We start from the raw sequence: 13,281 nt of genomic DNA, 5'->3' as shown, positions 1-13,281 counted from the left end.
GCCTCCTGCATTCTGCATCCCGGTGCGCCACATTACCTGTTCAGTGGCTCCTGCCCTTGTCTAGTTATCAGACTCGAAGCTCCCAGACTTCTTGGGGGATCCAGGTGTTCTTCTCAGGAGATGACCGACATTGGCAGCTGATATCACGGGCGGCGGGATAGCGAGCACAAGGCTCAGGAGCTCTGCTTTGGGGTTGGATGGACTAGGATGACTCTGTGGGTGTGCCTCGTCCTAACCTTTTGCAAGGCACTTCAGCTTTCCGTGTCCAAGCCTCCTCCTTTGTTAAATGGGCCTGATTAAATGCGTCTGTCTCTTGAGGTTGTAGGTTGTAGGAAAATTCATAGCCCAGTACCTGTGGTAGTGGTGGCAAGTGAGGTTATAATTTGATTCTCTAAAATGAGCACATTTGCTCTTGCACAGCTAGAGCTCATATAAGTTAATCTGGCTAGAGATTTTCCATAGCATACTTCTAGATTTCACAGTTGAAGGCACTCCGGTGAACGAAAGGGGGTGCCCACTGTGCACTTGACCACACCGGTCTGAAAAGCAGAGAGAAAAAGAGCCTTGGAGAAAAAAATCATTTCCCATGGTAAATTCCTTGGAAGGCAGCATTCCCGCGTTCTTTAGCTCATCAATTATGGTACATGCATGTTATCCAGTAACTGAAGCCTAGTTGGCTAAATGAGTCATAAAAGTGGCTGTAGTCATGTTAAGGATTAACAAAGGGATTAGCCAAAGCAGTCTTTAGAAAGGAGATGATTTTGGAATGGCCGGCATGGTTAGAATCAGATTTGTAGTGGAGTGAATTTAAAGTAGGAGAGGGATGTACACTTAGTAAAGGGATTTGGTGGAAACTTTATGTGTGAAATATAGAAAACACTGGAATTCATCAGGCCACAAAAACAAGCCAGTGTCAGGAATGATTTTAGAGCTCGAATGTTTTGGGAATGAACTTTTAGATCAGTCAGTACTGAGCAAGGCTGTAATAGTTGCTGGGGGTTTTGTTATGTTGATTTTTCTTTTTCTTTCTTTCTTTTTTCTGTTTTAAATGCCTTTGTAACTTCAGCTTTTAAATCCAGTACTGCTCTTTTATGTTTTCAAGCATTAGATATTGTAATGGGACTAGCATATACAGATCTTTCCTTCCTTTTAAAGGAGGAAGTATTGAGAAACAAGGTCAAAGAGCTTGACTGCCCTTTGAATGACTTAATCCCCATTCCTACATGTTTCCATTATCTTGTTGAAGTCCAGACTCCACATTCTGCCAAGAATAGTTCTGAGCAGTTGAAAAACTTCAAATTTACATATTGTACCACAAAAATGGAATCCCAATGAGAATGTTATACTCCATATATGTGTAATACATCAAAAAATATAGTCTGTTGTCATGTATATCTAAATAGAACAAGTAAAAAGAATTTAGGTGTTATAACTATAGACTAATACATCAGTTTGGGAGCTGTCAGATCAGGTTCTCTCCTAGGTGTACCATGATTTACTTGGGTAAAGAGAAACATCCACATCAGAAATTGGTGAGTCCACACGACTACAGTTTGATGGCTGGCCACGTGAAATCACAGTTCTAGGGACAATTACCATAGTAATTTGTCAGATGCCCCCAACAAATACCAGCATACTTAAAATGTAATGCAATCCAGAATTACTAGTTTGCCCTCCATGATAGTTTCCCAAAGTCCATGCTTGACATTCTGACTTTTGGTTTCTTGTCTACATCTCCTCCTCCTTTTTATTTAAAAAACACACACACACACACACACACACACACACACACAAAGATTTTGTTTATTTTCTTATAGGCAGTTGGGGAAAGTAAAAACACAGTTTGCCCTCTGGCCTGGGTTCTTCCTTCTTTGAGACACCTCTGCTTTTCTGAGAAATGAAGACCCCTACCAGAGGTTTGCAGTCATTCCTTCAACTTTCTTGCATAGCTTTTATGTCTCTAATTTGGAAAACTCGGCATACTTGGAGTCTAAGGGTGGGCCTACCTTACCAGTTAGAGTGTCTGCCCCTCCTGTCTACCCTGTGTTTAGATTGGCTTCAGGAGATGGCACAAGACAATTTTAACCTTAAGGAACTTTCAGGGAAGGCCTGAATTGGGATGGAGTTTATAGGGTGTAACTTATGATTACAGTTTTGCTGTGCTTTGTAGGCCAAAAGTCCACACTGAACTCTCAAATTGGAAATTCCATGTACAGATTTGTATGTTAAGTAGACTTGAATCTCGAGTCTTCTAATACAAGGTGAAATCATAGTTGCAAGTGGGTGTGCTCAGTTTTATATTTCTTCTGGAAAGCAAATTTATTCTTAATCTCAGGAAAAAATTTTCACTTTTTTTTTTTTTTTAAACCTGTTGTTTAACTTATGGATGAAGGAGATGCTAACACTTTTAGTAAGAGGGTAGTGGGTTGTAAGATACTGAAAGTGTTAAAATTTAGGTTTAGAAACTAGTAACTATCAACCTCTTCTTTCCAAGGACTGTTTGAAATCCATAGAAGATCTAAAAATGTCTTGAGATATTCAAGAAGATATGCCTGTCTGCACTAACGTTACTGCATCTTAATGATAAAACAACCTCGTCCTTACATACTTTATTTTCTAGACCTGCCAAATGCTTGTAGTAAGGGTAGGTACCACCAAGAGATGGCAGGGCAGTGATAGGTAGCAGCAGACAAAATATAGAATTTAAACAGGAGGCAAAATAAAACTCGAAGTGCAGTAGATCAGAGACCAGCCAGATCTGACTTCTATAGACTATGACTAGAGACATAGCATTTGAGTTCATAGGAGTATTCTTGGTTCATCAAAATGTTCAGTTACACTTTGAATTCATCCCTTTGTAAAGCAAATACATGCATGGCCCCTGTGGATCTAGACTCGCTGAGGTTGGGGACATAGCAGTACAGATGCTTGTTCCAGGGGGAGGGACAGACACTAAAAAGAGGGTTTCAGCTAGTGGTGGGCACTGTGGAGAAAATAGAACAGAGTAAGGACAGGGCTAGGAGGTGCCCTGTCTATATTAGGTAGTTGGGGAAGGCTTTAGAAAAAGTGCACTTAGGCCGTTTGGTCTGATAATGAGGAACAGGTTGTCTGAATATCATTGATGAGCATGTGAGGCAAAGGGAAGAACTGTTAAGATCCAAGGCAGGAAATAGTTTGGAAAGGAACCCAAACATGGCCGGTAAAAGAAAGGGAAATGGGCTTACAGTGTCCAGTCTTTCCGAATTTTATTCTAAGTGAATGAAAAAGCCACTCAAGCATTTAAGCAGGGAAAAGGGTGAGTAGTTGGGATTCTGCAAATAAACAGCAAATAATTTATTTTGACTCATCTACAAAGTTATTTGTATTCTAGGTAATTTCACTTTAAAATACTATGATTCCCCTAAAATAATTTATTGTGCTGATTATCAGCATGTTGTGGAAATGCCTTGTTCCGCATGTCTTGAGTTACTAACTGCAATCCAAATTTTCTCCATTTTAAAAAATTTCTTAATATGTTCTTTGATAAACAGAGGTTAACTGTTTATGCAATTCAGTCTGTCTTTCCCTGATTTTATAACTCCTTCCTTAAGTTCTGAAAACTATTACCCTAGGGAGATTTGAAAAGGTAACATTTTTTTTCTAATGCTAGAAAGGATAGAAGTCATCTCCACTTCATTTTTTTCCTTTCACATAGTATATTGTCTGAGCACCATGTGTTGAGTAAGCTCTCATTTCCCAACCAATTTGAAATACCATCTTCATCATATTCAAAATTCTTGGGTATGTTTTTGGACTTCCTCTTTTGTTTTATTGATATTTTTTGTCTATTCTTATGCCAGTACCACCCATTAAAATTATTTGAGGTTGAATAATATTTTAATATCCGGTAGACAAAGTCCCCTTTGTTTGTCATCTGTTTCAGACATTTCTTGGCTACACTTACATGTTCTTGCTGGGGCAGTTGTGTACATATTTTTATTTTATTTTTTGTCAAAGTTTTGATTACAAAAAATAGCATACACATTTAGTTGTTTAGTTCATTTAAATCTCAGAACACTGAGCTAATCCAACACTTCTTATTTGTCTTGGTTCTTGCTTCTCCTGGGCCTGATGGGCAACAGTTTGCTTATTTCTTTCTCAGAAGAAAGACTTGGTTGGTTCCCTTCTTTGCCCAAGAGTGATAAAGGGTACCTATAAAGATTAGTGTCTGTCTGTAGGGGACTGTGGGGAAAAAATGGTGAGAAACACCAGCTGTGGATACAGGACTCTTATTTCAAGGTACTATTGAATCAGTTAATGACCTCTTCCCAGTACTTTGAAAGAAGGCAGACTGTTCCTTTTACCAACCCTAATGAACTGCTCCTCTTTTTTATATCTCAGAGTTCATTTCCTTACTTTTTGAGCTAAGTTCACCATGTTTATCTTGAACCAGTTTAGAGCAGTACTCACTTTCTTAGATGCAGTTCTGTTTGGCAGACATTTATATGGAAGGTTTTTACATATAAAATCAAATAACTTCTAAGTGAACTTTTCCAGCACAATCCATTTCAAGTGTGTATTACCTGTAGAAAAAGACTAGTGAAAAATGTGGTCCTGAAAATGAGGGTAGTTTTAAATATCGTGATTTGAGATCTTGTTGTCTCCGATTGGAATATTCCAAGCATAGCAATGGTTGTGTTCTCATCATATGGCAGTTTGACTTTTCTCTGTCCATGAGTTAAGGTGCTAGTTATTAAAAGTAGATTACCAGTGCTGGGCCTCAATCCGAACATAATTTAGTTCAGGGAAGGAAATGAATGATGATGGATGATGAGGGAGGTGCCTGAACGAATTACTGGGGGGTACAGAAGAAAGAGGCTTACACTGCGTGAAGAGGATCAGGGCAGTCTCACCCACACTCCCACCCTTTCTTTCCTGCTGAATCTTGAAGGATGATTAGGAGTTTTTGAGACACAATAGTATGTTTCCTAAAAACATGAAATATGAAGAAATAATGAAATGATGGATGTGAAAGGGACAGTTCATTGGAGTTGAGCTGTGGGTGACGGAGTAGCAGGCAGGGACATTCAGGGCCAGGCTAAGGAATTGGGTTTTGTGGTATGGGTGTCCAGAGCTATTGGTGGTATTTCAGCGCAGAGTAGCTTGGTGTGTTTGGAGTTTCTGAAGATCAGTTGACAGCCTAACTATTTCGAGAATGGGCAAAAATCCAAAGACAAATTGTTACTTATTTGACGGGGTTGGGGGGTGATTGGCAATATTTATCAAGAACTTTAAAATGCATCTCTCCTGAAATCTAGCAATTCATTTAGAAGTTTTCCAAAGGAAAATTTGAAATTTGAAAAAGATATTTAAAGTACCTTAGATGTCCATCAGGAAGTTTGGATCATGATTAATTGAATTGATTTAATTGTATTGTGATCTATATTTCATACCATTAAGATGGTGTGGGTCTGGGGCCTAGGCTTGGTAGTGGAGTGCCTGCCTAATATATACAAGGCCCTGGGTTCCATCCCCACCCAGCACTGAGAGAAAGGGAAAAGCAGTGTGGCTGAAATATTTTTTTCAAAATATACTTGAGCACGACTGTGCTATGAAATAGTATAGGCAGCATGAGGCCCATTTCGTTTATAATCAAACTAAACTTAGATATTTGTGTAGTATAGATAAGAAAGTGTAAAATAATATATACACCATGTTGCTAAAAGACTTTTTATATTCTATATATTCGAATTGTTTTATAATCAGTAGTTGTTTGTAATAAAACTATATTGGAGTGGGGAGGAGTTGACAGCTCTTGGGAAGAACCATGAATTTGATTCCCCCCCCACCCCCCGCCCCCCCTCCCGCCCCAGTACTGGAGGTTGAACCAAGGAGCATGCTATACCATTGAGCTATGTCTCCGGCCCTTTTAAATTGTTGGAGACAGGGTCTTACTAAATTGCTGTTTAAATGTATTAAATTGGTCTGTCTGCCTTCTCAACTTAATGCATTGTCATTTTTGAAGCACTGACTGCCACAGCATTTATTTTGTATATAAACAGATTTGTTTTGGATGGTTAAAAGTAAGGGACAGTTTACTCCTACTTGATGTGAAGTTGGTGCTTGTGAACCAAAAACCTGAGGATTGTTGAACACTAGATATCAATGTCATGAATGTATGATTTTTGTAAGTTGATCACAGGTGTAAATAAACTTGTGTCTCTTACTGATGATAATGCCCCAAAAGAAGTGAGCAGGATTTTGAATAGTAAACAGATTTCAGAAGGTTATATTTGAATCGGGTTTTCTGGCTGAGAGTAAAACCTGACCCCAACACTTAAATTTTGCCTGGATTTATTGTCACCAAGCCAGACAGACAAAGGTCGGGTAGGAGTGGTTGAAGTGTGTGTAAGACTGCTCTCCTTATCTTTGATGGCTGTTTCCTCAGCCTTATCAGTGGCCCAGAGACTGGAAAAGAAATGTGGGTGATAATCTGGGTGACAAGTGTATGGGATAAGAAGCCAATAGGCTGGCCTGTGGGGGCTGTCGAGCTGTACTGTTTGCATTCTGGCTTCCATGCTTATTAGCTTTATGATGCTGGGCAAGTTAGTTACTTAGATTTAGACCATAGTCTCACCTTCTTGTGGATAATGATACTTCACATACCTCACAGAGTCCTTCTGAGTTTGAGTGAGTGTAATTCACTCTGTAATTGTTCAGTGAAAGGTAACTGTTGGCTGTGGATAAGCAGGCTGATTCAAGGTAGTGCCTCAATACTGATTTCAAAAGGGTCAGCTAGAATAAGTTCAGGGTGTTTTTTTTTTTTTTTCCCCAAAGAGAGAGGGAGAGAGAAAGAATTTTTTTTTTTTTTAAGAGAGAGAGAGAGAGAGAATTTTTTAATATTTATTTTTTAGTCTCGGCGTACACAACATCTTTGTTTGTATGTGGTGCTGAGGATCGAACCCGGGCCGCACGCATGCCAGGCGAGCGCGCTACCGCTTGAGCCACATCCCTAGCCCTCAGAGTGGTTTTTATCGTTTGCATTTAAACACTGATTCCCACCCCCCCCCTAGATTTGGAAACTTAAGTTTTGTTCATATGTATCTTCTTTTTCTCCCAAGAACAAAGGAAATTATATTTACTTGGGGCCAATTAGGAATGTAATCCAGAAAAACGAGATTCAAGCAGGTTTGAAAATGTGCTCTCTGTTCATACATATCCCTTAGAGTTAGTTGTATGTTTACACTTTTAAGTGTACAGCAACATTTTACATGTTATACCAAGTATCTCTGCAATATTCCAAGTTCTAGAAATCTATCAGGAGATTAGAATTTGCCTTCTGTCACTTACATTCTGAATTTATTTCTTATGTTTCAAGGAGGGTATATTTAAGGTCTCTATTAGGGGTGTTCCCATTGTTTGTTGTGAACCTGTGCTCCAAGAGCAGGTTACTCTTACCTCTTAATACTTTAGAGATGTCTTCTGGGGGAGTGCCTAGGCCACTGTTGAGATGGGAAGTTGTAATCTACCCTGCCAACAACTTGAGAAGAAAAATGCTGTTTAGTACTTGCTTTCCTTGTAAGTATGTATTTTTTAGGATTGTCAGTAAAGAGCAAAAGTGTTTTCTCTTTTTAAAATAATCTCTCCACTTATTCCAAAAAGACACATCTTAAGGACAGTGAGTCAGTTAAAAGATTTTAAAAGAGGAAGCCACATACCCGGAAACCACATATTCAGAAGGGTGAAACTGTAAGTACATTTGATGCAGAGCTTCTGCTATTGGCAGAAGACAGAAATAATGGAATGAATAATGCTGGCAGTGTCTGTTTGAGGGCACACCTTCAGCCCTAGGAGAGGCCTTAGTCAATCACCTTTCAGCCTGGAAGTGTCTGCAAGGCCTTTTGGTGATCCTTTTGGCAATAAAAAGCACACAATCTGTGTTTTGGGGGAGAGGGGGCGAGGGGGGGTTGAAATGAGATTGTTCCTCCATGAAACTTCTTTCTATACAGATATACCCTACATTTGTCCTGCTTTCTTGCCATGGACCTGGGCAGGGGGAGGAATTTCCCAAGTCTTAGTATCTGAAATAGTTTTTACACTTAACCCAGAACAATAGGACACCAACTTGTGACTTTGGGTTGCCAGCTGGAACCAGAAGTCTGGAAAGCTTATAGCTGAATTTGGGCCTGCCATTGGCACTTGCACAGGTCACGTCATGGCACTCAGGTCTCAGCATGTGAGCTGACTGCAGTTTGAGTGGGTACCCTGAGAGTCCCCTGACTGATCCAGGGTTGTCCTGGGTGTAGAGTTGGGCCAGGCAGCTCCTACAGTGATTTTGCCCTTTATGCCTTGCTCTGGGTTTCCTACTCTTGTTTTTCTTTAGCTTCATTTTCTTGTTCACTTTTTCTCTTAAATTTTGTCTGTCATAAATCCTCTCTGAAACAGGGAAGAATATATGTACACTTAATTCCTAGTATCCAAATTTTCTACAAGGGAACACCTGTGTTCTCCCTTCATTCTTTGACCTCAACTTCTAAAATTATTTTACACTTGAACTTAACCAAAAGGCCAAGAAGCCCTATCTGAGGTGATTTTTTTTTTTCATGAGTCCTTTTAGACTTGCCACTCTGTAAATTGCAAATGACATGCTTAATAATGGTTTTGGGGAACTTGAAACTAACTCTCACAGCATTTTTAAAATAAAAATCAATTATAACTGTTTAAGTTTAGAAACTTTAAAACAAAGAACTCAATTTTTTTTTTAAGTTTTTCTTTTAAGTTTTTGCCTGTTAAATAAAGAAAGGTTTTTATTACAAAAGTAAAATTTTCTGTTGTCCTTATCTTTTGGTTTCTTTATTTGCTTGTTAGCCCAAAGCTTTCCTCCAGGTAATTTTTTTCCCCTAATTCTAAATATATGAATCAGTTAAAAAAAAAAAAGCAAAGAAAATTCAGACTTTCTGGCTCCCTATCCAGAAATAACTGTAGTAACTATTTTGGAGTGGAGGTATATGTTATCTTATTTTTGTATGTATATATTTGTTCTTCTAGAAAGCCGCATCAGAAATATATATATCCTGCTTTTTAAACTGACCATATCTTATGATTATTTACCCAGGACAGTGGTTGTGCTATAGATATAGTGTTACACAGAAATGAATTTTATGTAGTTTTCCCTAACAATGTCATTTAATAGAAATGGAGAATATGATATCAAGTCCTCACAGGACACAGACATTCTACTAAGTTAGGATTAGGCCAGCAGCATTACTGAACTGTGATTTGACTTGTTGTAGGGGTAGTGGTTAGAGCCTAGAAGAATGTAGAAGTTGCTTGGCACTCTCAGGTTTCAGTTGTCTTATCTAGGCTTTAGGAAGAGTTGGGTATCAGGCCATTGAAAATTGAACTGTCTGGCAAGGGCCTTTGGAAATGTCCTGTTGTGTCAGTTAAGAACTGCCGGTAACAAATGTGTTAATAGTCAAGTTGCCATTTACTTGTGGAAACTACAGACCTTTGCCTATTTCTATTACAGAAGGAGGGCCAACTTGCTTGGTCAGCAACATTTCCTTAAATTCTTTGAAATTATTAATGTGCCCCTTCCCTCCCTAAGGGTGAATTATGAATTATGTTCCAGAACTTATTCACGGGTGGAGTTCTTTAAGGTAAAATTACCTAATTGAACAGATAACAATTTCTTAAGATTGGAGGGTTTACAAAGACTTCATGTTGAGAGATGTCCCTTAAAACACCATCATTTAGATCAGAAAAGGACAGCATGTTGTTTTTTTCTGGGTTACCTAAAAGGTAGCAGATAATAATTGGGTGGAGTTACTGTGAGACTGTAGAGGGGCCTTTAAAGATGGTTGAAGATTAGATTATCTGTTTTATTTTTTTTTAAAGAGAGAAGGAGAGAGAGAGAGAGAGAATTTTTTTTTAATATTTATTTTTTAGTTTTTCAGCGGACACAACATCTTTGTCTGTATGTGGTGCTGAGGATCGAACCCGGGCCGCACGCATGCCAGGCGAGCGTGCCACCGCTTGAGCCACATCCCCAGCCCAGATTATCTGTTTTTAAAATTAATTGTTTTCTCTTCTTGGACAAATTACACCACTTGAAATCATAGTTGAGACATTAAGTGCAACTGTGATAGGCGTGTTGCTAGTGCTTACTGTCCTGGGTTCTGTCTCGGGGCATGTGAGGAAGCAGGGCCAGGTGAAATATTAAAGAGTCTGGTGTTTTAAGCAGAAATACCTAAAATTTAAAGTCTTGTACGACTTGTATTTTGTAACTCTGAGATTGAGAATAAAACAAAATTTTAATAAAGTACATAGCTTGAAGGTTTGGGGTTTTAAGCCAGATGTGTGAGAAGCATTAATAGCTTCATTCCAGTTTGCAGTCTTGCAACTGACTATTCTGTGTTTGGTCTACACTTCCCTGTCTCTCTCACTTTTTCTTTAACTACAATTTACAAGTTCCTGTTTACCCTCATAATAAATGATACTACTATAGTGCCAGGCAGGCTTCTAAGCACCTTACATGTAACAATTTATTTAACCCTCGCAACCATTTGATAAGGCAGATACTGTTATTCCCAGTTTATAGGTCAGGAAACTGAGGCACAGAGTAATTTACCAAAGTTGAGCCAGGATTCTTATCCCAGCATCATGATCCCAGAGCCCATGCAGTGTAGATTGCCTCTTTAATAGGTTGTTCCTTTGAAGTGAGGAATTAGTTACTTCAGCTTCCAAATAATACTATGGTACTTTTGTATTTTCATAGTTTTTTGGGTTGGCTACTTTAGCACTACTTTGAACTTGGTCTGCTTTTAGTACTCTCCTTTCAGTTTAGAAGCACCATATGTATTAACAAGCTGAAGTTAAGTAGCTGTTTTTCCTCATCCTTTCAAAATCAGTCATAAAATGGTACAGAATATTTAGCTTTGAATTACATTTCAGAAATATATGGATAGTAGTATATTTCAACTCCAGTGAACCTGTGAATTTTCCTTCTGGATAATTGTTTTCTTGTTCTTTGAGTCAGTTTTCTATAGGTTGGAATTGTAGGAAGTATGACTTGGGGTATGAAAAGTGGTGAGAAGTTTATCTGGAAATGATTTCTGCCCTTTTGCAAACACATATGTGTCATCTTTAATTCACTTATTATATGTGAGTGGTTAGTATTCATTCCACACATTTATTTACCTCTGTTATGTGTCAAGCACTGAAATTATTTATATTTTTAAAGAATCGTAACTGCCAAACAAAACAACACTTCTATACAAGGAGAATTCAGAGGGATGGGGTTATGGCTCAGTGGTAGAGTGCTTGCCTCGCATGTGCAAGGCCCTGGGTTCGATCCTCAGCAGCACATAAAAATAAATAAATAAAATTAAATTTAAAAAAAAAGAGAATACAGTAAGATTTTTTTTTCTTTTTGTACTGGGAATTGAACCTAGGAGTGCTTAACCACTGAGCCATGTCCCCAATCCTTTTTGTGTTTTATTTAGAGAGAGAATCTTGCTAAATTGCTTAGAGCCTCACTAAGTTGCTGAGGCTGGCTTTAAATTTGTGATCTTCCTGCTTCAGCCTCCCAGATTACAGGCGTGTGCCACCAGCACACCCAGCTGAGTCAGATTTCTTAACTTGAATGAGGTTAGTTTAGTTTTGCCATCACCTTCTGGAGGTTGGAAGAATGTTGGGAAGTCATCGCCCCTCCAGAAGTGACCACATCAAAGGAACACCTGTGGATTTGTCATACATTCTGTTTAGGTTGCAGCTCATTCACATTTGCCAAGGGACTGGTCCCTTTATGGGTGGGTTTGGTTTCTCTCCTATATTTCTTTTTCTTTTTTTATTATTTTTTAATATTTATTTTTTAGTTATAGGTGGACACAATGTCTTTATTTTACTTTATGTGGTGCTGAGGATTGAACCCAGTTAGGGTGAGCACTCTCCCTCTGAGCCCCAGCCCCATCTTTTTCTTTTTTTAATAATAAGAATATAGGGGCTGGGATTGTGGCTCAGCAGTAGAGTGATCACCTAGCATGGGCGGGACCGGGGTGTGATCCTCAGCACCACATAAAAATAAATGCATTGTGTTGTGTCCATCTACACCAAAAAAATTAAAAAAATATATTAAAAAAAATAAGAATATAGAAGACAGAGCGATCAGGAGTGAGTTCTGGAGCCACATCAGAGTTAGCTCTACACCAAACTGGTGTAAAAAAGTGAGTGTTGTGTGGATTTGTAAGGCCACAGAAAGCTAAGTATCTACCATGGTGAGAATTTGAATGTTTTGTAACATAGAACATCTCATGTGACTTGCAGTTTTATTTATGTCTAGACCATAGACAAAACAAGTATACGTAAATGTTCCTGATAGGTTGACTGTTAGCAAAGTAGCTGATAGAAAACTTAGTGGGAATTTTTTATGGTCATGTCCACAGCAAATGAGAAACTGCTTTCTAAAAGCCTTAGTAATGACCATTTCTCTTATAGTTCTCTTTCTTTTTTTCGCTCATTCTTTCTTTCTTGGTACTGGGAATTGAATTCAGGGGCACTTGACCAGCCCTATTTTTTAAATTTTATTTAGCTTTGACTGTGTTGCTTAGTGCTTCACTATTGCTGAGGCTGGCTTTGAACTTACAATTTTCCTTGTCTCAGCCTCTGAGCCACTGGGATTACAGGTGTGCGCCATTGCGCCACCCCCCCACTACTTCTTTTTTTTAAGGAAAATAGTTTTTGTGAAAATGAATGTATGTGATATAGCATTTAATGCTGCAGAGTTATGAATTTTTTTTAAAGAATAAAAAGTGGTATAGAATAGTAGTTCTGTTTAAAATCCATAAGGCATTAAGGGGAAACATTAGCAACTACTTTGTTGTATCCATTCTAAAAATGCACTTTCTCCCCTGACATTTTAACATCTCTGAAATTTGGATGCATCTTATAGATGTTGGCATGATGGGATTATGATTGGCGGTATTTTTTTCTTGATAGATGAAATGGTGCATCTTACATTCTAGATTTGATGAAAAGGAAATGTTTAGCAGAAAGTTGAATCCCATCAGATTTTTCTTTTGCTTAAAGAAATGTGAAGTTGTTATGTATTTTTAAGATTTTGATTGAGAAATGAAACCAACTACTTCATTGAAAATTTATTTTCCAAGAGTACTTTATTGTAAATTGTTTCTAAAATTACAAAAGTAATACTATGTTTTAGAATTTCATAGTTCAGTTGGTAGAGTGTTTGCCTCCCAGGCACAAGGCCCTGGGCTCTATCCCCAGCACCACCACCAAAAAAAA

At 38.3% G+C, this 13,281-nt stretch overlaps 1 protein-coding gene and 1 non-coding gene across 2 annotated transcripts in view; one reads left to right on the top strand and one right to left on the bottom strand.

Annotated features, from left to right (window-relative positions):
• Positions 1-13,281, top strand: part of Chsy1 (chondroitin sulfate synthase 1) — a 73,586-nt gene that overhangs the window by 359 nt on the left and 59,946 nt on the right. The gene's annotated exons all lie outside the window — the stretch shown is intronic.
• Positions 12,344-12,462, bottom strand: LOC143396151 (small nucleolar RNA SNORA32). The gene has a single exon (XR_013091026.2). It is a non-coding gene; the product is annotated as a small nucleolar RNA SNORA32 (small nucleolar RNA).

The sequence above is a fragment of the Callospermophilus lateralis genome, chromosome 3, assembly GCF_048772815.1.
Source record: "Callospermophilus lateralis isolate mCalLat2 chromosome 3, mCalLat2.hap1, whole genome shotgun sequence".
NCBI lineage: Eukaryota > Metazoa > Chordata > Mammalia > Rodentia > Sciuridae > Callospermophilus > Callospermophilus lateralis.
The sequence above is the reverse complement of the archived record's forward strand: the minus strand, read 5'-3'. Positions and strand labels throughout refer to the sequence as shown.